At 43.1% G+C, this 25,727-nt stretch overlaps 1 protein-coding gene across 2 annotated transcripts in view; it reads left to right on the top strand.

Moving 5' to 3' along the window:
- The window catches only part of SH2D1A (SH2 domain containing 1A), a 77,942-nt gene that overhangs the window by 6,692 nt on the left and 45,523 nt on the right, over window positions 1-25,727 (top strand). The window contains exon 1 of one of the 2 annotated variants that reach the window (XM_072123178.1): window positions 20,501-20,612. The exons of the other annotated variant lie outside the window; for it this stretch is intronic. The gene's annotated coding sequence lies outside the window, so the exon portion shown is untranslated. Of the gene's footprint in view, window positions 1-20,500; window positions 20,613-25,727 lie in introns of those variants that run through there. 2 annotated transcript variants of the gene reach the window in all.

The following is a 25,727-nucleotide window of genomic DNA, read 5'->3' as shown; positions in this document are numbered from 1 at the left end:
CCTCTGATGTCAGTGACAACCAAGCGCGTACCCTGGCTGCCATCACAGGCATGTCTCGCATCCCCTACACTACTGCATCACTAAAGAGTCACTCAGTTAGCCGGCGGCGGTGATGATGGCCGGGTACATACTTGGCTGTTGCCGAGATCAGAGGAGCAGTTTGCATGCGCAGACACTCCAGATACTATATGTGGTTTTGTAGGGGTAGCAGAGGTGACAGGTTCCCTATAAATGTCCCAGCCATCTAATTTCCATATAGGAAACTCCTACGAGTTTGTCCTGTCTAATTGAACTTTCAGAACAAGCCCTTCAAAGAGGTTTATCCCCTGTGAATGTATATATATTCTAATAAAACCATAAGACAACAAGCATTTTTGAAAATATACACTCAGTTATATACACTGAATTGAAATAGATCAAAGCAGAAAAAAAAACCTAAAGATTAGGGGAATACAACGCCAAAGGTTGGGGCATATCTGCCCACAAAAGTCTAGCTAAATTATGTTTTTATCACCCTTTTGGTTGCCCAAGACCATCCCAAACCAGAGAGCGTCCATATACAGATGAGAAATCTTGCAATACAACTTAGGGATCTTACCATGGATCACTGACTAAGGCCGGTGCCAATGCCTTATCCATAGACAAAACTATTTTCACAGATGTGGTTCTGACCTTAATATTTGTCCATCCTTAGAACACAAAACTAAACACCACCGGAAAACTTGTATAAAATTGTAGTAGTTGAGACCCTCACACCCCACTTCCTCACACTACTTTATCAGGTAAGACCTTTGGGGAACATTGATAATCTATGTTGCATATCCCCAATAACTGGCCCCCCTTACCTGCCAATTTTAGTAGACAGGCAGGGGGAAGGGGTTGAGGCAGCTTTCGAGCCCTATCACTCCCCCAACCTCTGTACTGGACTTATCCCAAAGGTAGGAAGGGGGAAAGCATTTATGCTATATAGTTTCGGCCCATATGGTCACTGTTCATAATCTCCAAAAGGCAGTAATTGGCGTTCTGGAAGACTACACTTGATGGGCCACTAATCCAAGACTGCAACATTTAAGATGAGCCTTTTGTGCCAGTCAATTGCAACACTACCTGAGCACTGATGCATCAGGAGGATGTGTCAGCAGGTGATAGTTCACACCTATGGCACCTCCTCTGCTGCATCCTCTTTTACTGTATTCTGCCCCTTAGATCCCACTGGGGTAGTGAGAATGCAAAATGTTGTTGCTTTTGTTCATGCTCAAGATATCTCTTGTTTTTTTTGCCTATTTCTTTGCCTGCATCCCATCCCCTTTTCCATTAAGAGAGTTGGAGTGTAGGACAGAGTGAAGTGTATGGGATAGCAGACGACATATGAATGTTGTACTTGGCTTCTTCATCAGTCCCATAGATAGTAAGTGCAAGTACTCTTTCACATTGGTGCCGATGTTCAGCTTCAGCTGTGCATCCGTTACTTTCTGTTCCACTCTCTGTGATGCATCAGTTTTATCTTCGTGTCCGCAAAAAAATGGAAGTGAAAAAAATGGAAGGTTTAACATTTCTTTGAAAACATCACACCAGTTTATTTTAAGGCTCATCAGTAAAAAAAAAACAGACATTGGATCGTGATCTGCATCCATGAAAAATACAATAGGACATGTTTCATAATTTTTTCCATGGACAAAAGATCAGTGAAAATACAAGCGAAGGTGAAAACATCCATAGAAATCAATGGCTTTGTGAGGTATCCGTGAAAATCACAGAACCACAGATGTGAAAAACAGCGCCAATGTGAAAGAGCCCGTACAATGGTGGAAATACTTGACCACAATCCATTCAAAAGGTTGAGCTTTGGTTCCTGTGATTGGACCTTCTATCTGTCCCCTATCTAGTCAGACCTCTGCCCCTTATAATAGCTATAATGGTTTATATATAATAGTTTGTTATTTACTTCATGGATTAAGATACATTTCTAAGAAACTACAATTAATACTACCGGACACTGATTTATAACACATAAATGGAAATAATGGAATCCTGCTGTTTGGAAAATAAATTACTTTTATTTTTCTAATTTACAGGCTGATTTAACAAGTCCTTCAATTAGCATCTAATTGATCAAGTGAGCCTTGGCGCATACATAGTGTTTAGCTGATTAACTTTATGTTAATTAAAGAAATACGTCAAGATCAAGAGTGAACTGAATGAACAATCAAGCTATACTACTACTTTACATTAAGAACGTCTGTTTATAATATGTACATAGCTCTTCTATATATAGTACAGTCACCTGGATGGATAACTTACAGGCCTACATGTCCCACTGTTGCATACAGCCATATTATGTCCATGTATATTCATAAGGTCAACAGTACTGGAAAATATCTACTCCTAAAATTAATCATAATCTATAATCATGCGCTGTAATTATTGATATAAGTGTACACAAATATAAATACAGATGGTCCTCTACTTAAGGACACCCTACTTACAGATGACCTCTAGTTACAGACGGACCTCTCTGCCTACTGCAGACAACAAAAATCCATGTTGTACAATATTTTAACCTGGCACCATTTGAATAATATTCCAGTCTGATGGGAAACATCACATTAAAGGGGTTGTCCCAACTTTAGAAGTTTTCCCCAATCCACAGTATATGGAATAACTTTCTACTCGTTAAGGGTTCAACAGCTGGGATCACCACCAATCATGAGAATTGGACTCTTTTTAAAAGCTTTTAAAGGTTGATGGAAATTTGCAGCATTTATGCCCTTTGCCCCTTACCCACAAGCATTTTTGAGGCACAAGTCCAGTCATTGTCCAGTCCAGTTTGTCATTGGATTAGACTCACCACTTGTGCCAGAATTCTGGTGTACTATCACCAAAAACCTTGCATCACATTTATTAAGGCATTTAGACACTTGCCAATTTTCTGAAAAGTTTAAATAAGGGGTATGGTCTGGTGGAAAGCAGTCTCTGTGCCAAAAAATAAAGAGTATGTGCCACATTGTACTGGGTGCTGGAAATCATCTGAACCCATTTTCAATAAAAAATCAATAATTGGCGCCATGCGGGGGCTCTGATAGACCCCAGTACTGTGTCCTACCCAGTGCCGGTTTTAGACAAAATGGGGCCCTGGACAAAACTAAAATTGGAGCCCAAAAATAAAACTAGTTTATGAACAGTCACAGTCAATAAGAGACTCCTTTAGCACTGCACAATAATAACAGTAGTATGGTAAGGAAATCTGTTATATGGGACTGTTGAAAAATTTTATAGGAGATAGACAGATGATAGAAGATAAATATGATAGATGATAGATTTATAGATGCATACATATAAAGTAGATATAGATAGCTAGATAGATGAGAGATAGATGATAGATATGAGAGATAGATACAGTAGAAGAGAGATCGATTGATAAATGGATAGCCAGACAGAAAATAGATAGGAGATGGATAAGTAGATTTATCGATAAATAGATAGACAAAAAGTTACATAGATAAATGGCTAGATGATTACAGATGATAGATATATAAATAAATATGAGATAGATGATAAACATCTTCACTCGGCTTTTAACCAAGTGGTATTAAAGAAGCAATACATCCTCTGCCCATAAAAGACCACATGCAGGGGGGCCCTTTAGAACAGGGGGACCCTTAATCGTCAATACTAAGGGTCGTTCAGACCTGAAACACGTCAATTTTATCCAAGATCTCTTGTTACGGCAGTGAGATCTTGTTTTTAACACTTATGAAAGAAAAGTTTTTGTTTTTTAAAATCTCCAACTCTGTGGATGTGGTTGAGTGCTGGACACATCACTATGTCTCTCTCTAACAAGGACTCACTCCGGCTCAAGTACTCCGTGCACCGATCTTACAGGACATCGATGAGGTGAGCTGAAAAGATACTTTTATTCTTTTTCTCTAAAAATCCCCTACCAGCTAACCTCCCTGCCCCCAGATAGCCCCCCTCCCCTCAGCTTGCCCTCCTGCCCTCAGCTAGCCCCATGCCCTCAGCTAGTCTCCCCTGCCCCCAGCTCACCCCCTTCCCCCTGCTAGCCCCCTGCCCCCAGATATCCCCCTCTAGCTACTTTAGCTAGTCCCCCCTGTCCCTAGATCTAGTAGTTCCCTGTCCTTACCTCTGAATTCCTAAATTTCAGTTTCCGCTTAGGTGCAAATTTTGTCTCAAATTGACTCTGGTCCCCACCCTGGTCTAAGTGCTTTGACAAAGGAACAAAAGTCTTTTTAATTAATCTGATGGCAACATAATGCCAAATACAGGCATAGATATGTTCCCTAATGACAAATTATGACAAATTACATGAAAAAAAAACTGACAGCACTAGGATACCATCTAGTGTGATGAGTTCTTCCTGCATGAGTTTTAAGGAAGTAGCTCAGATCTAAGAAAATATGACATAACTAGGACAAAAAAAAATATGTATGGTTACCACATGGATAGTGCTAAGACTGAACTCTGACCAAACTCTAATCAAACTTGTACTATTTCAACTTGATTACTTTGCAAATGGCTTAGGATGCAAGTGGGGGAGAGGAGTTACTGTACACAAGCCCAGCTATCCAGTGTACATGGCCAGCTTTATCATTGATGCATTGGAGGGCTAAGTGGGCTAGGCTCAGGAGAAATATAAGTTACAGACAGTGGCGTAACTAGGAGAGGCAGGGCCCCATAGCAGATTTTTGCATGGGGCCCCCCTTCCCCTTAAAAATATTCACACATACACACATGTTTATACAATCACACACATTTATACACTTAAATACACAACATAACATTCTACACTCACTTTTATATACTCGTCCACACATACATACGTATACACTCATATATACATCTATACACTAATACATACAGTATATACAAACTCACTGTATATACATACAGTATATATGCATCAAAGTTGCATGCATACTGTTTATATATATACATACATACATACATCATATTCTTTTACATACAGTATACACCCAATGTGTATACATATACATGCAGTATAAAGAAACCATATGCACGCATACTTAATCTATATACAGTATATACACACAGCAAACATACAGTATATTCAGCATATAATCACACATATAGTATATGCAGCATATACACAGTATATGTAGCGTTTACACACATATATACAGTATATACAGCATATACACACATATATACAGTATATACAGCATATACATACATATATACAGTATATACAGCATATACACACATACATACAGTATATACAGCATTTACACACAGCAAATACACACATATAGCATACATTAATTAACTATACATACATATATAGGGACTTACATTTCTTGCAGTGGGGTGGGTCAGTTAGGTCTCATCCTGCGAGCCCAGGAAGTGTGTCGGCCAGGCGGCCGCAGCAGCTACATGGCGGGTGGCCGTGGGAGCAGTGTGGAGAGCAGACGACCGCTGGACCGAGGTGCCAACCGGGCGGCCGTGGGACCGGGGACCGCGGGAGCAGCGTCGAGGGCGGGCAGCTGCGGGACTAGTGGGACTAGGGACCAAGGTAACGGCCGGACACCCGTGGGAGCAGTGCTTAGAACAGGCGGGCAGCTGCGGGACCAGGATACCGGCCGGGCAACCTCGGGACCAGTGTGCTGGCCGGGCGGCCTTGGGACCAGTGTGCTGGCCGGACGGCCTTGGGATCAGGGTACCGGCCGGGCAGCCGTGGGACCAGGGAGTTTGCTTGAAGGCCACGGGAGCAGGATACCGGCTGGGCAGCCGCAGGAGTAGCATGCCAGCAGGGCACGCCCCCAAGCAGTGCTGAGTACAGGTGGGCAGTTGCGGGACCAGGATACCGGCCGGGCAGCCGCTGTAACAGAGTGGAGGGCGGGCAGGCAGTTGCGCTACCAGGGTACCTGCCGGGCAGCCACTGTAGCAGAGTGGAGAGCCGGCGGGGCGGGCAGCTGTGGAACCAGTGTGCCGGCCGCGGGCGCAACATTCTGGCCAGGGGGCCGCGGGAGCAGCGGGGCGGGACAGAAACACTGGGGCGGGCTTGACAAAGAGGGGGGTATTTGGTATTGACCTTAATGCGCCGTATAGCAGGGCCCGGGCGGCGGTCTGAATGGGTACAGAAATGCAGCGCTGTAAGCAGACATTGTGATTGTGCCGCCATCCGGGCCCCTGATGCTCACGGGCCCCGTAGCAACAGCTATGGCTGCTACGGCGGTAGTTACGCCACTGGTTACAGACAGCAGTATCATGTTCCCGGGGTCACAGAAGGTTTGCAGGCAGCATTGATCAGTGTAGTTACTTTTCAATCAGTCCATTTGTCACAGTGTCATAACATAGGTTGCTGTGCAGGACCACACTTACCTTATGTTATACTGCACAAAGCAGAGCCATGGCAGAAACAAACATACATCATTTGGGAACACAAAAAGTTATTTGTTAGTGCGCCAGCTAATGCGTTTCCATTTAACAAAGACCTTTAGCGCTCTAATTGCAACACTGATTCTAATCAAGCCATGCTGTCACTCTGATTATGTGCTGTTGGCAAAGCAATTTTGCAGACCTAAATGTATTCCTGCCTGCGTCCACTTCAAGACTTCAGATTGGACTGTCACATGTTCTCTGCTCTCAGTAATTTGGAAATGAATATTTTTACACTTGTTCTAGAATGTAATTGTCTTCTGTCTGAAATTTGCAGATTGTCCTTTTGGGGACTACTAGGACAAACCGAAATGGTTTAAGCAATTTAAAAATTTCCATAATGTAGAATGTAAGTATTGAAAGGATAATGTAAAGGACATTGCGCCAAACAGTTCTTGGATGCAAAATGAGACCATAAACGCTTCAGTTTGTAACAGTGGAAACTCGATTTAGCACTCTCAGCTACAGCCAAGAATCATACTCACTTAGCTAAGGGAGGCAACAGCACTGAGGTTTGCAGAATCTGAACATTGAATACTTAACATCAGATGGTCAGAAAATGTGTGAATCCTCCTATTTTTTGTTTTTAAAGTTTCCTGTTTACATCACGCATGTGGCTTCTTAAACCACTGCTTATAGACATTCAATAACATGTAGGAACACTAAGAAGAAAATGTTCAAATATCATGAACATGGAGTTTTGTTGTTTATTTGGAAGCAGATTTTGCTGCAACCACAGTCAAAAGTAGGTAAACAAGGAATAGAAAATGTATAGGAAGGATTTATACTGCCATTTCTTGGCTTAGGCTAAAACAATGTTATGTGTGTCTTCACCCACACATAGAAACAAATGTTGAAAGGTGACCACTAGAGATGAGCGAGCACTAAAATGCTCGAGTACTCGTTATTCGAGACGAACTTTTCCCGATGCTCGAGTGCTCGTCTCGAATAACGAGCCCCATTGAAGTCAATGGGAGACTCGAGCATTTTTCAAGGGGACCAAGGCTCTGCACAGGGAAGCTTGGCCAAACACCTGGGAACCTCAGAAAAGGATGGAAACACCACGGAAATGGACAGGAAACAGCAGGGGCAGCATGCATGGATGCCTCTGAGGCTGCTTAATCGTACCATTATGCCAAAATTATGGGCAACAGCATGGCCATGACAGAGTGACCGAATGAGGCTAGATAGCATCTAAAACATGCAATAATTGACCCTGACACTATAGGGGACGGCATGCAGAGGCAGCGGCAGCAGCGGCAGGCTAGAGAGTGTCATGGCGACATACCCTAAATGGACTCAGGCTTCACCAAAGGAGGTGAAATGATTTCCTATGTGAACAAAAGGTTGACGGTATATTTAGTCGATAACACATCATGGTGGCGACATAGTGACCAAGTTCCATAACGTATCTAGTGAAACACCCGAAAAATGAGCCTGACATAGCTCTTTTGATAAGGGGACGACATGTGGAGGCAGCCATGGAGATGACTTCCATGATTAAGAGCGACAGTATGGGGCATTCATATTGCGCTGCTATGATTGCAACTTCAGGTCTCCAGCATGGGGGCGACAGATGGGCCGAGTTCCACTATGTATCTGGTGAAACACCTGAAAATTCTGCCTGACACAGCTCGTTTGATAAGGGGATGATGTGCTGCATATCCTCTCGTGCTCCAGTGTCTGGGGTATAGAGAGTTGAAATGAGACATTGGTAGACGCTGTGGAGGATCGTGGAGGCAAAATGGACAGGAAACAGCAGGGGCAGCATGCATGGATGCCTCTGAGGCTGCCTAATCTTGGGATGGAGCTGGCGGTCCACTGCCAGGCGAGCTTTCGCCTGTCCAAGCTCCTGTCTCTCGGCTCCTCCCCACCCAAAATGGGCCTGGGGCCAGAAGCGTTTACTTTGAAAAAATTATAATTTTCAAAGCAGGCCGGGTCGTTTGAATATTTCACCTAGGAATAATGGAATAGCACAGTGGTTCTATTTTTAATTGTTTTTACGGAAATGGTTCCATGATTAAGAGCGACAGTATGGGACATCCATATTGCGCTGCTATGATTGCAACTTCAGGTCTCCAGCATGGCGGCGACAGATGGGCCGAGTTCCACTACGTATCTGGTGAAACACCTGAAAATTCTGCCTGACACAGCTCGTTTGATAAGGGGACGATGTATGGAGGCAGTGAACTAGTAGTAGATTAAAGGTGCTGCAGTTAAAACTATGTTAGTTGGATCTTTGGATGGAGCTGGCGCTCCGCTGCCAGGCGAGCTTTCGCCTATCCAAGCCACTGTCTCTAGGCTACTCCCCAAACAGCACTTCTAAGAACCTTTTGTATAAGATCAAGTGTAGTAGCATTCTTATAAGTTTGGGATATGGCGGGTGAGGGGAATGTAAACAGATGCGCAAGAAGCGCTGAAATAATATTGGTAAATGATAAAAGTTTGCCAGTATATTTTGTGGATTACACAGCAGGGTGGCGACAAAGTTAACAAGTTTGATGTGGAAGCCATGAAAACAACCCAAAATTCTGCCTGACACAGCTCGTTTAATAAGGGGACCATGTATGGAGGCAGTGAACTAGTAGTAGATTAAAGGTGCTGCAGTTAAAACTATGTTAGTTGGATCTTGGGATGGAGCTGGCGCTCCGCTGCCAGGCGAGCTTTCGCCTATCCAAGCCCCTGTCTCTAGGCTACTCCCCAAACAGCACTTCTAAGGACCTTTTGTATAAGATCAAGTGTAGTAGCGTTCTTATAAGTTTGGGTTATGGTGAAGGGAATGTAAACAGATGCGCAAGAAGCGCTGAAATAATATCGGTAAATGATAAAAGTTTGCCAGTATATTTTGTGGATTACACAGCAGGGTGGCGACAAAGTTAACAAGTTTGATGTGGAAGCCATGAAAACAACCCAAAATTCTGCCTGACACAGTTCGTTTGATAAGGAGACCATGTATGGAGGCAGCTATATGGACGACTTTTGGAGGCAGCTATGGCGATGACGTGTGGAGGTAGCAATGGAGACAACGTGTGGAGGCAGCTAAAAAGACGACATATGGAGGCTGCTATGGAGACAATTTAATTTGGATAGTGCCTGTATGTGGCAGTCCAAAAAAGTTTTCAAACCAGAGGAGCAGGTAGGTGGTCCTCCAGAAAAATTAAATTGAGTGCCTGTATGTGGCAGTCCAAAAAAGTTTTCAAACCAGAGGAGCAGGTAGGTGGTCCTCCAGAAAAATTAAATAGATTGAGTGCCTGTATGTGGCACTCCCAAAAATTGTTTAAAACAGAGGACCGGGTAGGTGGCCCTCCAGAAAAATTAAATACATAGAGTACTATAGCTAGAGCCAGTTGGCCCTGGCAAAAAATAGCCAGTTTCCTCTGCTTTAGTGTACAAAGAGGAGAAGAAGGAGGACAATGAGGAGTAGGAGTGCATACATTATTCAGGTTGAGCTTCTTTCACCTGGTGGAGAATGAAAATCCGGAGAAATCCAGGCTTTATTCATCTTGATAAGCGTCAGCCTGTCAGCGCTGTCAGTCGACAGGCGTGTACACTTATCGGTGATGATGCCACCAGCTGCACTGAAAACCCGCTCGGACAACATGCTAGCGGCAGGGCAGGCAAGAACCTCCAAGGCGTACAGCGCCAGTTCGTGCCACATGTCCAGCTTTGAAACCCAGTAGTTGTAGGGAGCCGTGTGATCATTTAGGACGATGGTATGGTCAGCTACGTACTACCTCACCATCTTTCTGTAAATATCAGCCCTACTCTGCCGAGACTGGGGACAGGTGACAGTGTCTTGCTGGGGTGACATAAAACTGGCAAAGGCCTTGTAAAGCGTACCCCTGCCAGTGCTGGACAAGCTGCCTGCTCGCCTACTCTACCTCGCTACTTGTCCCGCAGAAGTACGCCCTCTGCCGCTAGCTCTGTCAGAAGGGAAATACTGTTTCAGCTTGTGCACCAGGGCCTGCTGGTATTCATGCATTCTCACACTCCTTTCCTCTCCAGGGATGAGAGTGGAAAGATTTTGCTTGTACCGTGGGTCCAGGAGAGTGAATACCCAGTAATCGGTGCTGGAATAAATTCTTTGAACGCGAGGGTCACGGGATAGGCAGCCTAGCATGAAATCTGCCATATGCGCCAGAGTCCCAACGCGCAAGAATTCACTCCCCTCACTGGCCTGACTCTCCATTTCCTCCTCCTCCAACTCCTCTTCTTCTGCCCATACACGCTGAACAGTGAAGGACTGAACAATGGTCCCCTCTTCTGTCTCGCCAACATTCTCCTCCTCTTCCTCCTCATCCTCCTCCACCTCCTCCGATATGCGCTGAGAAACAGACTTAAGGGTGCTTTGGCTATCAACAAGGGAATCTTTTTCCCCCATCTCTTGTGACGAGCGCAAAGCTTCCAACTTCATGCTGAACAGAGAGTTTTTCAACAGGCCAAGCAGCGGGATGGTAAGGCTGATGATGGCGGCATCGCCACTGACCATCTGTGTTGACTCCTCAAAGTTACTCAGCACCTGACAGATATCAGACATCCACGTCCACTTCTCATTGTAGACTTGAGGAAGCTGACTGACCTGACTACCAGTTCTGGTGGCAGTTGACATCTGGCAGTCTACAATCGCTCTGCGCTGCTGGTAAACACTGGATAACATGGTTATTGTTTAATTCCACCTCGTGGGCACGTCGCACAACAGTCGGTGAGCGGGCAGTTGGAGGCGGCGCTGCGCTGCCCTGAGAGTGGCAGCATCTGTGCTGGACTTCCTGAAATGCGCACAGATGCGGCAAACCTTCGTGAGCAAATCAGACAGATTGGGGTATGTCTTGAGGAAAAGCTGAACTATGAGATTTAACACATGGGCCAGGCATGGCACATGTGTCAGTCTGCCGAGTTGCAGAGCCGCCACCAAGTTACGGCCGTTGTCACACTCAACCATGCCTGGCTTCAGGTTCAGCGGTGCCAGCCACAGATCAGTCTGCGCCGTGATGCCCTGTAATGGCTCTTGGGCGGTGTGCCTTTTATCGCCTAGGCTCAGCAGTTTGAGCACCGCCAGCTGTCGCTTAGCGACTGCACTGCTGCTGTGCCTAGAGCTACCGACTGATGGCGCCATGCCCACGGATGGTAATTCGGAGGAGGAGGTGGAGGAGGGGTGGGAGGAGGAGGAGGCATAGTAGGCCTTTGAGACCTGGACCGAGGTAGGCCTCGCAATCCTCGGCGTCGGCAGTATATGACCAGCCCCAGGGTCAGACTTGGTCCCAGCCTCCACCAAGTTAACCCAATGTGCCGTCAGCGATATATAGTGGCCCTGCCCGGCAGCACTCGTGTGTCCGTGGTCAGGTGGACCTTGTCAGAAACGGCGTTGGTCAGGGCACGGATGATGTTCTCTGACACGTGCTTGTGCAGGGCTGGGACGGCACATCGGGAAAAGTAGTGGCAGCTGGGCACCGAATACCGAGGGGCGGCCGCCGCCATGAGGTTTCGAAAGGCCTCGGTCTCTACCAGCCTATAGGGCAGCATCTCCAGGCTAAGCAGTTTGGAGATGTGGACGTTGAGGGCTTGGGTGTGTGGGTGGGTTGCACTATACTTCCTTTTGCGCTTTAGCGTCTGGGGTATGGAGAGCTGAACGCTGGTGGATGCTGTGGAGGATCGTGGAGGCGAAGATGGGGTTTTCGCACGGGAGGTGTTTGGGCCGGGGTCCTGGGCAGGGGGCTGACTAGCAGATGACACAGGGGAAGGAGCAGTGGTGTGCCCGGCCAGAGGTGAATGGGCTTGGTGCCATTGAGTGGGGTGTTTAGCATTCATATGCCTGCGCATACTGGTGGTAGTTATGCTAGTAGTGGTGGAACCCCTGCTGATCCTGGTTTGGCACAGGTTGCACACCACAGTCTGTCGGTCATCTGGTGTTTCTTTAAAGAACCTCCAGACTTCTGAAAATCTAGCCCTCGCCACGGGAGCTTGACTACGGGAAACATTTGGAGCTGATGCACCAGCTCTGGCCCTGCCTCTCCGTCTGGCCCCACCACTGCCTCTTCCAACCTGTTCTGCTATAGGACTCGCCTCCGTCTCAGAAGCACTGTGTTCACCCGGCCTATCAACCCAGCTGGGGTCTGTCACCTCATCATCCTCCGATCCCTCAGCCTGCTCCCCCCTCAGACTTCCTTCCCACTACGTCAATAATGTCATCATCACCCACAGACTGCGACCGGTGGAAAACCTGGGCATCGGAAAATAGCTCAGCAGCAACCGGACAAGTGGTTTGTGACTGTGGGAAGGGTCCAGAAAACAGTTCCTCAGAGTATGCCGGTTCAAATGCCAAATTTTGCTGGGAGGGGGCAGACTGTGGGGAAGGAGGCTGAGGTGGAGGAGCTGGAGGAGTGCTGATTTCGGTGACATGGGTGGACTGCGTGGAAGACTGACTGGTGGACAAATGGCTAGAAGCATTGTCCGCAATCCACGACATCACCTCTTCGCACTGTTCTGGCCTCAACAGTGCTCTACCACGAGTCCCAGTAACTTGAGACATGATGAACCTAGGGAGTGTAGCTCTGCGGCGTTCCCCTGCTACCTCATTAGCAGGTGGTGTTTCACCCCGCCCAGGACCACGGCCTCTGACCCCTGCAGTAGTTGGACGCCCATGTCCACGCCCTCGTCCTCTACCCCTAGCCCTCGGGTTAAACATTTTCCAAATTAAAGTGTAAACTTTACTTTTTTTTTTTTGTTTTTTTTTATTTATTTTTTTTTTTAAACAAAACAATGCTATCCTATTGCTATGGCTAGTTTCTAACCTACACTGACAGCACACAACTGAAATAAACGTAAAAAAAAATTAATCGGCAGACTCTGCCTAATTCAAATCAAACCCCTAATAATTTGTCCCACTTCGGTGTTTGAGGTGGATATGTGTATCACTAAGAGCTAAACACAACGGTCGCAAGTCTCCCAGCAAATTCCTCACAATATGGTACTAGCTGCACTACTAGTGGCAGCAAACCCAGCCACAAGCAAACAAAAAAAAGTAAAATATAACGCTATTGTAGGCCTAAGTAAGCCGTTGGGGTTCTCCTATGGCTATTTTCTAGCCTACACTGAAAGCACACTGCTTTGCCAGATTACTTTGAGTTATAAAAAGAAATAAACGTAAAAAAAAAAAAAATCAGAAGACTCTGCCTAATTCAAATCAAACCCCTAATAAATTGTCCCACTTCGGTGTTTAAGGTGTATATGTGTGTCACTAAGAGCTAAACACAACGGTAGCAAGTCTCCCTGCAAATAACTCACAATATGGTACTTGCTGCACTACTTATGGCAGCCACAGCCACAGGCAAAGCAAAAAAAAGTAAAATAAAACGTTATTGTAGCCCTAAGAAGGGCTGTTGGGTTCTTGTAGAATCACTCCTGCCTAACACTATTCTAATAGAACACCCTAATGCTTTCCCTGACCAGCAGCAGCTCTCTCCCTAGCGGCATCCAGACAGAGAATGATGCGAGCAGCGCGGGCAGCGGCTAGTCTATTCCAGGGTCACCTGATCTGGCCAGCCAACCACTGCTATCGACGTGTAAGGGTACCACGTCATGCTGGGTGGAGTGCAGAGTCTCCTGGCTTGTGATTGGCTCTGTTTCTGGACGCCAAAAATCACAATGGCGGGAGATGCCATTTTCTCGAGCGGGCGAAGTATTCGTCCGAGCAACGAGCAGTTTCGAGTACGCTAATGCTCGAACGAGCATCAAGCTCGGACGAGTATGTTCGCTCATCTCTACTGACCACTATATATAAAAAATAAAACATAACTTTTAATAATGTTAAACAAGACTCGGGCCATACTTCCCAATCTTACATGAAAAATACATAATACTGTGGGCATGGTATAAATAAACGGGGTGGATCTTGCTGGTCTGGTATGATCAATTGTCTTACAGGGATTAATATGATTGTTCACAAGCTCCTTGTTGGGGGCACACAAGATATATCCCAGAAAGCCTTAACCACTGCCTACATGCCCTTAATTGCTCATGCCTCAGATGGAAGTGGCCGTTAAGCTTAGAGCGTCAAAGTGTGTCATCAGAAGAACTGGACATCATTTAGCCAAATCTCACATCCCACTATGAGCATCGCTTCATTGTAAACAATGCCCCACAGAACCAGATGATGAATGGCACATTTACAAGAAGCAAAAGGCACCCAAGTGTCACATTAGATCTTTCAAAACCATTTATGTCAACTCGGTCAGTGTGCTAGACAACAAGCAAAGGTACCTGACCAGGGGCACCATGATCATGGTCGCAGGGCCCGCAGGGAGAAGAGGGCCTGAGGCTGTGCATGAGCCCTGCAGGACAGGAACTAGATAAAAATAGTCAATAATTATCCTGTTGCAAGACTCATTACCTGCTTAAGTGTTTACCTGTCCAGCTCCAGGCCCCACTGGCAAAATGCGCCTCTGTGTGCTGTGTGCGGGGACATTTACAGCACAGACTATGCTTGCTCTTTCCTTTTTTCACTTTGCAAGTTGGGTCACTGAGTAGAGAGGAGGAGGTGTGAATGCCTAAAACTGACTTGATGCCTGACACTGACTTAATTGCTGGTAAGTATATTTGAGATATCGATGTATGCGTGTGTGAATAAATGAAAATAAAGTGCCTGCATATCTGAATGCATGTGTCTGGCATGTATATGTGTATGCATATGGCCGCATGTACGTATGAATATGTGTGTGCATATGGCCGCATGTACTTATGTATGAACAAGATTGTGGGTACCCCTCCTTAAATGAAAGAAAAACCCATAATGGTCACAGAAATAACTTGAATCTGACATAGGTAAAATAAATTACATTTCTATGAAAATTAACAAACAAAAGACAGATATTGCTTTTCAACCATGCTTCAACAGACTTTAAAAAAAAATAAAACTCATGAAACAGGGTTGGACAGAAATGATGGTTCCCGTATTATTTTGTTACACAATCTTTTGAGGCAATCACTGCAATCAAACGATTTCTGTAACTGTCAATGAGACTTCTGCACCTCTTTCCAGGTATTGTGTCCCACTCCACATCAGTAAACCGCTCCAGTTGTCTAGGGTGCAGGGCCGCATCTGCCATGAGACGGGATGAAAATCCCGCCTTAGGCGGCAGATTGCAGCCCACTTCGGGTAGCGGAGTTCGGACAGATTGCACCTCACCTCGTGTTGCCGCCAACAATATCTCTTCTGTGTCCTGAGCAGTGTTGCTGGCGGTTGCACAGCAATAAATAGCTGCACTCAGTCCCTGCCCCCCACGAATGCCTCCGCAGTCCTCCCTCACTTCCTCTGGCGCCAGAACTTTGCGTGCGCCAGAGGAGAGAGGACCGCCCTGCACCTGTTGTCTAGCTCCAGCTCTGACTGAGGTAGGAATCTAAGGCCTGTGCCAGCCTGGTGTGTCTTTGACTGGCATACGACACCCAGTCTTAGAGACACCAGGCGGCAGGCCAGTGGATAGCCTTGGAAAATTCCTGTATTAACCCTATTCCTTTCATGTGGCTTTCTGCATTGGACAGGGTTAATATGGCCATATTAACCCTGTCCAATACAGAAAGACACATGAATGGTTCACCTTTAAACTTCTAAGAAGTTTTCCGGTCTCTTTTGTTATCATTTGTATTATTGTCATCAATTTTCCTCCTGTGAGGTTGATTACAATCCCATAGATTTCTGAATCATATGTGCAACTGTGCCATTTTCGGCTTTGGGCACGCAGTGAAAAGCCGTTATCATATTTTGATAGATAGGGTATTTTCGGACACGGCGATACCTAATGTGTTTATGATTTTTACTGTTTTTTTTTTAATATTTATATCAGTTCTAGGTAAAGGAGGGTGATTTGAGTTTTTAAGTTTTTTATTATATATTTTTTTAAACTTTTTTAAAATTTATTATTTTTATTATATTTCAGACTCCCTAGGGTACATTAACCTTAGGTTGTCTGTAAGATCCTATCAGTATGGCAGTATATGGGGATTTTACTCCTCATGCAATACAATGTGCTGATAGCACATTGTAATGCATGGGTTAACCCAAAGCAGCTTTGCCGGCGGCGATCAGCAGAAAAACACCGCAATCGGTGTGGCACTGATCGCGGGTGTTACCGGTAAGCCTTTGCTGCAATATGCAGCAAAGACTTACCGGCTATGGAGAGGGCTCGGCCCGCGAGCCCTCTCCATGCACTGGGACCCGGCATTGTGACATAATACTTTGTCACATGTCGGTAAGGGGTTAAAACATGGTTGAAAAGTGATGTCTGCCTTTCATTTGTTCATTCCTTGCACATAAGTGTTGTTTTATGATGTACAGGTAGTCCCAGGGCTACGTACAAGACAGTTTCTTTAGTTTTGTTCTTAAGTTGAATTTGTATGTAAGTTGGAACTGTATATTTTATAATTGTAACTCCAGACAAGATGTTTTTTGTGACAATTGGATTTTCAAAATTGTGTGCTGTCATGGGAACAAGGATAATCTATAAAACACCTTACAGCTGATCATTGCAGTCTTGGACTAAAGTAAAGCATCCAGAGAGCTTCAGCAGAGGTTACAGTGGTCAGAGAGGTGCGTCTGTAGCTAAAGGTTGTCTGTAAGTTGAGTGTGCTTAAGTAGGGGACCACCTGTAAATGTTTACTTCCCCTGATGGTCCAATAGGAAATAGTTACTCCACTGTACCCAACCACACCATCACCAGGAAGTATATAGTGGGCAAGGAACTAGTGGGCCTCTGTGCTATTCACTGAACAGAAATGATGGCCTCCAATGGTGTTAAAAATGTCAAGGAGAGCACTATGCATCAGTTACTGTTGTCACCTGGCTGTGGTGGTATAACAGTATGGGTAGGTGTCTCTGATCAATACAGTACTGCCCTTAATTCTTTCATTGTTCTTCTTAATGAGGAGCACCGGCCTAATTTTATCTGTATTGATGAAAGATTGCATCATTGGGAACAAGAGTACCTCAAATGACGTGGCCTGCAATTCTTCCAGACCTGAATCTGATTGAAAACCTATATGATATGAGTTCTTGTAACTCCACCCCACAAACTCAATGACCTGAGGACCGCCCTTCAAGAAGAGTGGGATGCTGCCTCGGCAGACAATTAGTTGACATGTGGATAGCACAGGCTGGAATCAATGCTCAAGGCCAAATGACAAGTAACCAACATTGCCCTTTTTTGTGTGGTTATATCCTGCGCTGTTGTTATTGTTCATTCGTTGTTTGAGATGTAGAAATCATCACTGTATGTTTTATTTTAAATGCCCTACTTTCATGAGATAATATCACTTCAAAATGATCTACACACATATAGATATATACACACAGTGAAGCCTCTCTAGAAGACCACCTCTCTCTGAGAGGACCCTCCTCCCTTTTTATTGAATCAGTGATTTTTTTTTTACATTATACACTAAGGCAACTGCCCCCTATCCACAGACTACCCTTTTCCTGTGCATAGAGGTTTCACTGTACATATACTGTGCTGTGTGATACAGATCCAATGGAAACCAACTAAACAATATTATTGTGAGTAGCAGAAGTGATAATAATCATATAATATATAAACATAGATACAGGACCTTAAGGTCCCAAATCATGCTAAAAGTTATCAGTTCATACCTCTTTTCATCTCAATTGATCAAATTGTGATATATTGTGCAACTATTTACAGTGCGAAAAATTCTAATTAAAGGGGTTAGTCACTTTACCTCATGTTTTTGTAATGTGTTCGTGTGGAGGCAGAATATTAGCCACTTTACCAATATTCATCCATTAAAAGTTCTGTACTGCTTTCTAGATGTGTAAAGAGAACTCTCCTGTCTTTTACCTCATACATTTGTGACCATAAAATGGCCACAGATGGAAGGTCATGTCATCTCTAACTGTCCAAGTGGTCAACCCCTTTCATGACTTATACTTCCATACAAGGCAGATGTTATCAAAGCACATCTCAGTCTGTCAGTTACAACTCCACTTTGATGTTTTTACTTACATTACTGTATTGTTCTAACTTCCTCTTCATCTGATTTATTTGCCTTTATTTACACCTCCTCACTGTTGTCTGCCATTGTCTCATTATATAATCTAACCAGTTATAAAAGTGTACAGTCATGTAGTGTAATAACAGTCACAGTACTGTGCAAAGTGCACTCTACGTAGTTCTATTCCATTGTCTCACGTTTCATCTGGAGACCTAACTGCTGTAATATATAACAATGGGAGGAAAACATCAAATAGCTGAACGTAAATTGTGCTATTCGAATCTGGAATAGATGAGCGAATGCATTTGTTGGTTTGATAATTTCAGTGTTTTTCAAGCACTCAATCAAATCCATTTTTTCTGATTCGCTTCATACGAATCTTTCAAAATGGCTGCTAGCTAGTGCTGTCAATCATCCCTGAGCCTAGGAGATTACAGGTGGTGAAAATTTCAATTACTTTATACTTTGGGGTTCACGTCACAGCAACGCCGAAATATAATCTAGTACCACTTATATCGCGATCTGAATCAATAAACCTAAAATCAAATAAACTCCTGGTGCACATTTCCAATGTCCTCTGTGTGAAGGGGTAATCTATTGAAAATGATACTCATGCCCCAACTGCTGTGTACATATTGCACAATTCCCCAGTCTGGGTTCCTAAATCATATTTTTGCAAAGTCCTCAGGCTTTTCCAATCCCTGGTTTGTAAAAATGGGTAGCCTGCATAAAGTATGAATAGCTGCAAAGACGCAAGTGCATAGGGAGATTGGCACTCCCTAACCCCTGGTTTTATAGTCTGGGATTGCAGAAAGATTGGTCTGTCACTGGTCGCTGCATGACCTTGAGGCTGGGAAATTCACAATGTTAGAGCAGCAGAGAGAGTACAGTATAAACAATGTGGTGACAACAATGTCTGCTGCATATATCTTCTTTATGTTTCCAACATCATTTCTACTCATTATGAATTAACTCCCAATTGGTCCTTCATTCAGTATACGGTAAATGCTCCCTGATCTATGCAGGGCAATGTTGGAGTTGTCAGGTACCCTTGCAGGTTGTCAAGCATGCGTGCAACATTGAGGTAAACTGTTTTTACCTTATTGGTTTATCATGATGCTTGGGTGGCTCTTGGGGTAAATGGAGTCATGTGGGATTTATCACCTGGTTCTGCAGGGCATGCTTCACATGAAGCAGTCAAAAGTATGGGATGAGGGCAAAGGATGTTCACTCCTATGCTTTTTCATGACTCTTCCAGTGTCTCTTAATTTTTTTTAATCTGCTGATGATTCTGTGAAACTCTAAACTCAATGACTACTTCTGTTTTAGGATATCTTGCTTGAAGCCTCGCAATAGAAATTGTTGGTCAATTGTTAGGTGTCGCCTTGGTCATATGATGCCAACTGCACGAAAAGGAGCACTGTTGAGGTACCAGTTCTGATAAATAATGAACCAAGACATTTATTGGGTGTTTTGCTGATAAGCTTCCTGTAGGAGAACAGCAAGTTGTGCAAAAAGTAATGAACAGTAAGAAATGTGCATTCAAAAATGTTTAGAATGTCACACTTTGGGTTCATCCAGATATTTAATCCCAAATGTTCGAGAGTAGTAGATGAGAGTATGAATGTGTCAAGGACACTCTAATAAAGGTCAATAAACATCTCCAATCTACAGGTTCTGAATTCCATGTGGCAGCTGTAAAGTTTATCTAAGAATGCTAACAGATAAGATGGCCAGCCTCATAATTATGCACTGTAATATACAACCAGAAAATAAACACAAATTAGAAATAGATTTTAATTGCTTGCAAAAATATGTGTCACTTCTAAATGTGTAATTCTCTACTTCTGTGACCGACTTAGACAAATGTACTATTGGAGTTCAACAACCTTGTGAAGATTATTAACAAGCATTTAAAGGTTTACAAGGCTCCAGTTGGTTTTGATTTAAATGGTGAAGAAACGAGTCTCTGCAGTCACGAGAAAACAGAAAGCTGTTTGTAAAAACATAACCAATGTGGTAAGGAGAATGAAGAAAATAAAGAGGACATAAAACCAGAAAAACAGATACTGTGTCTCATAAAAAACAGGTAGAGACAGAAACGAAAAATGTAGAAGCATAAAAGGGAAAACGGGGTAAGAAAAGAGAAAAAGATCACAACTTAAAGAATCTGTTACAGTCAAGAAGTAACAGAAAGGAAGGTAACATACTGTAGTAGATAAGCTACAACTTTACATTTTATGTGTGTGTGCAGTGAGTGTGTTGCTTTTAAGTGTTAGTCTGATGTCTAATTTGAAGTCTTTCTATCCAAATGCAAAATCTGTACCAGACCCCCAACTAAACTGTATGGTTTATTATTGCTTTGTGCTCTTATATGTGAAAGAGGAAGACCTGTAAAAGCCAGGCGCATGGGCCCACTACTCTAACAGTCATTGCAAGCATTGGCATATTGGCACATGTGCAATATTTCCTAATTTGTATGACAATAAAAATGTTGGATCTTAGCATTTAAGCTGTTTGCAGATCTGTACAATAGTGACTTTTTGCTATTTTTGGATATAAACACAAAAAAGTGGTTTTTCAGTATTTTACTCAGTATAGCTATCTTTTGCTGGGCAAACTACTACTGATCAGGCTTAATGAAGAGGTGGGTGTTGTCTTTCCGCCAATTAGATCTTGATGGCCCCTTATGAGCATATATTCATATTAAATACTTACTGTATATTGCTGAACTCCCACTCCCAATTGGCTTATACCCAGCTATACAAAGAAAAATACTTAGTACTCACCTTACCAACAACCCCAGAAAGTCCTCTTCTTTATTCCTTTCTACCCGGCAGCAACGGATCCATCCATGCTAGTGGTGCACAGACTATGAAGTCAGCTAATTACTGACATCCAGCATGCTGGCAGCAACAGGTCAGTGCATGCATATTTTTATATGTGCTGGGCATACTGGAGGCATGGGCCTGGTAGGCTATATACTGGGGGCAGGGGCTGGCTATATACTGGGGGCATGGGTTGGCTAGATACTGGGGGCATAGGCTGGCTATATCCTGGGGGCCTGGGCTGGCTGGGTATATGCTGGGGGCAGGCAGAGACTGGCAGGCTAAATACTGGGAGCATAGGCTGGCTATATCCTGGGGTCCTGAAATGGCTGGGTATATGCTCGGGGCAGGCAGGGGCTGGCAGGCTATATACTGGGGGCAGGCAAGGAGTTGTCTGATACTCAACTAAACTGTAAAACTATTTTAACAGGTATATGTCCTTAAAAAGAACTGTTTCTACCAGCAGGTCGGGTTACAGTAGCCCGGGGCAATGGCCATTTGGAGCCCACACCAGCTCCAAAGAATGCTAGTATTAATAGTACCCATGTCTTTAAGATTGATTAAGAGAGCCCTGTATAATGCCCTTTTTGAGCTCCTGTTGGATACCATCTTGGTGACCCAGGCAGTGCAATGATGCAGGAGCAATTTGTAGGAATGCTGGAAAAGTAAATGGGTTTATAATTTAAAGTGAGGACTATATGTATATGGAAATCTGGGGTATTGTATATGGACTTATTAGTTATGGGGGCACTAAATATGCATTCATTACTATATATGTATTCATTAATTGCGAGGGCACTGTGTATGCACAAAATAACAATGGGGGCATTGTATATGTATTCATTACTGAGGGTACTGTATACAGATACATTAATTATGAGGTTCTGTATATATGTAAATATACATGTATGAATTCATTGTGGTTGGCACTCTATATGTGTAGGATAATACTTGAGTATGCACTTAATATATATATCAATTTGTTGTGGACAGGAAACGATATATGCAAATTTATTATGGGGGTATACTGCATATATGTAGATGAGATTGTGGAGTTTGGACACTGCATAGGTGCTGTATTTAGGTATGAATATTTTTCTGGTGCTCAATTTTTGGAAGAGACTGGCCCTTATCCTCTTATTTTTGTATTAAGCCTGGTCCTGGTGGTATTTTTGTACTAAGCTGATTCTGCCGCTGTATTTCTATACTAAACTTTATTCTGGCGCTGTATTTCTGTGCTGAGCTTGGGTTTGGTGCTGTATTTATGTGCTGAGTTTGGTTCTGGTGCTGCATATATGGGCTAAGTTTTGTTCTGTCAATGTATTAACTGAGCTACTATACTAATTCATGGGCTGCACCAATTCATAAATGGTTTTAACACCTTAACGCCGAAGCCACTTTTCACCTTCCTGACACGGCCCATTTTTTCAAATCTGCCTTGTGTCACTATAAGTGGTTATAACTTTGGAACACTTTAACATATCCAAGTGATTTTGAAATAGTTTTCTCGTAACACATTGTACTTCATATTAGTTAAAAAATTTTGGATTTGTTTATGAGAAAATGAGATATTTGATAAAAATTCTCAAATTTCGAAATTCAAAATGTTCTACTTTTTCCACACATGAGTCATAACAGGGGGGGGGGGGTGTTTCCGATTCCATTTAAATGCCCCTGACACACCATAGTCAGCGCAAGTTAGGGGTTAACACCTGCGCTCGGAGAAATCTCCGATCGCAGGTGTTAGAGGCGGGTGTCGGCTATCATATACTGCCAACACCCGCAGCTTCTGGCGTTAAGGAGCCAGTGCCAGAAGCATGACGTACTATTACTGCATATTGTGGGAACACACTTCCCCCCATGCAGTAATAGTACGTTGAATGTCGGGAAGGGGTTAATTAATGGGGGTCATTATTTATAAATAAGAAATAAATCTTTATTTATGCAGTGTCATCATATTCCTTGCTAAAGTTATATATGCATTATATAACTATAAATAATCAGAAAACAATGTTTTTAATTCTATGGGGGAACTGTTTATGTTCTAATTAAATTTGGGGGCATTTAAGTTTTAACTGCCCTGTCCTGAAAATCTTGTGAATCTAAAAATGTAGTTTGTACACCCTTTGCTAAATCACCACATTATTTTGTATAGGCGTTTTGGCTAGTGTGCATATTTAATAAAACCTATAAGGTTGTTTGACACAAAATTCCAATATTTATTGCAAAAGCATTATTCTATGTAAATTCTGTGAGCCACGGTAATGTGAAACTGTGCGCTTCCTTCAATATTGCATATGTAGATTTTTATCGCTAGTTTGGAATTACCCTTATAGATTAAAATGCACACATTTTTGCAGGTTATGTAAATACATAGGAAGTATAGCTCATCCACCACTCGATACAGTCTTATTTTGAGTATCTACATTATTTAACAATATATTTTATTGTACTTTTACATGGCTCTGCAATCATGGCAATAGTTGTGAAGAAGCCTGAACAAGGCATTGATCTTGGATTTGCACTTGTTTTAGGCTGCAGATGTAAATGTGACTTAACTGGACTGTCACCAGATTTTACACTTCTAAATAAAAGCCCCCACAGGTAGGGTATGAATATCCTTTTTAGAATTCCCTCATGTATGTTAAAACTCGCCAAAGTGATATACAAATAAGTTAAGAGTCACTTTTGTCTGAGGTGAGTTGTTATTTCAGGTGCCTATATCTTTGGCTCTATAAAAAGGTTTGTATCATGAACCCTTAAAAACTTGGCCCTTTATTGGTTTTCTGTTTCCATTATTTACTCCCCACCTTCAAAAATCTATAACATTTTTTTATTTTTCAAAACACAGAGCTGTATGAGGACTTGTTTTCTGTGTAACAAATTGTACTTCTTTGTTTAAAATTACATGTCATGTACTGGAAAGCTAAAAAATGCATTTTTTGCCATTTTCTTTCACTGCTACCATTTTGGGGACTGTGTAGCCTTTTTATCACTTTGTATAAGAGGCAGATGGTGAAAAAGTATTGATTCGTTCAAATCCATTTGATATATAAAAATTGTATTGCCAATATATCCTGTATTGTATTTCATATTTTGAGGAGTTTTATCACATCTCTTTCATGACTTAATATTTTTAGTAGTAGTTTAATAGTAGTTACTGTTTTCAGGTGGTAATACACTATACCAGACTAGGCAATAAATAATAATACTGACCTACAAGCAGTCCATAAATACAGCACCCAGAGCAGACTACTAAAAATGGAGACTCCCAGAACAGAATATTAGCAGTGGAGACTCATGCAGAGTCCCGAAGCACAGAAATAGTTAAAGAAATGGAATGATTTCAACACTCCATGGTGAGACTGAGGTTCTCAAAAAGTAGCCACCCTCCTTGAGCCCTAACTCGGCCTAGGATGATTTGGTACTCCTCCTCCTAGTCTTCCAGGAAGGGCGACACCATCTTTTGTTTTCCACCACCTGGAGGACCTGTTTTCCCAAGGGTGGGCCAGGGCTCCAAAATTGCGTTTATTTTTACGAAAACCTCCCAATCTTTGCATAAATTCTGCTGCAAAGGGGACAAAGTGCCAGGCCATGCCACTAAAGTGCTTCAGGAGATCAGTCATGGTTTCCTCAAACTCTCAGAACTCTATTCACATTGAATTCCATTTTATATACTGGCAGGTTTCCACCGGTCGGTTTTATAGTCTGTGTATGTGCAGTGTTAAATGCCTTCTGATGTAAGTATCAGCTGTGTGTGAATAGACTGCACCAGTCGCATATATGTCCCACCACCTAGACTTTAGACTTGTGGCTTTTTCTTACTAAAAAAAAAAAACTGCAAAAATTTCTGCTTTTTTGCGATGTTTTTGCACAGGAAATTCTCAGATAACAAAATACTATAAAAATTTTTTTTAAAAAATGGACCCACAAACACCACCTCCTATGTGGTGTAGTTTTGCGCATTGATTTGCGTTCTTTTGAAAATTCTCACTTGATAAATGTGGTGTTGCACACTCTGTGGTGTATTTTTTCTGCCATTGCGTGACTTTAGAATTGTGTTTTTTTCTTAGTAAAAAAACCTGCAAAAATGATGTTTGCGCAAAAATTAGCAACAATTATACGCCAAGAAGCTACTTAGGACTAATGATAAATATCCTCCATCATCTCCAGAAGTGATAATTGGCTTGTTATTTCTCCATTGGTTTTAGGATCTAGATCAAGATGTAAAAAAAAACACCATAAAATTGCCAGCTCGAGGTGCTGGGCGTTGCCCCAGGCAGGTGCCTTTCTTTGCCTGTCCCTCAACCCTACCCTGGTTTGTATAATTAGTAGATGTAAATGTAACAAACTACTCAGTATATTTGTAAATAATTTGGAAGCAGTTTATTGAGATAGCACCTAGTTCTACCCAACCAGTAACTTAACGTTTTGAGGCATAAGATTGCGGTCAGGATTTACACGAAAACGGTCCGACGCAGCCACACT

The sequence above is a fragment of the Engystomops pustulosus genome, chromosome 9 (assembly GCF_040894005.1).
Source record: "Engystomops pustulosus chromosome 9, aEngPut4.maternal, whole genome shotgun sequence".
Classification (NCBI taxonomy): domain Eukaryota; kingdom Metazoa; phylum Chordata; class Amphibia; order Anura; family Leptodactylidae; genus Engystomops; species Engystomops pustulosus.
This window is presented reverse-complemented; position numbering and strand designations above follow the sequence as displayed.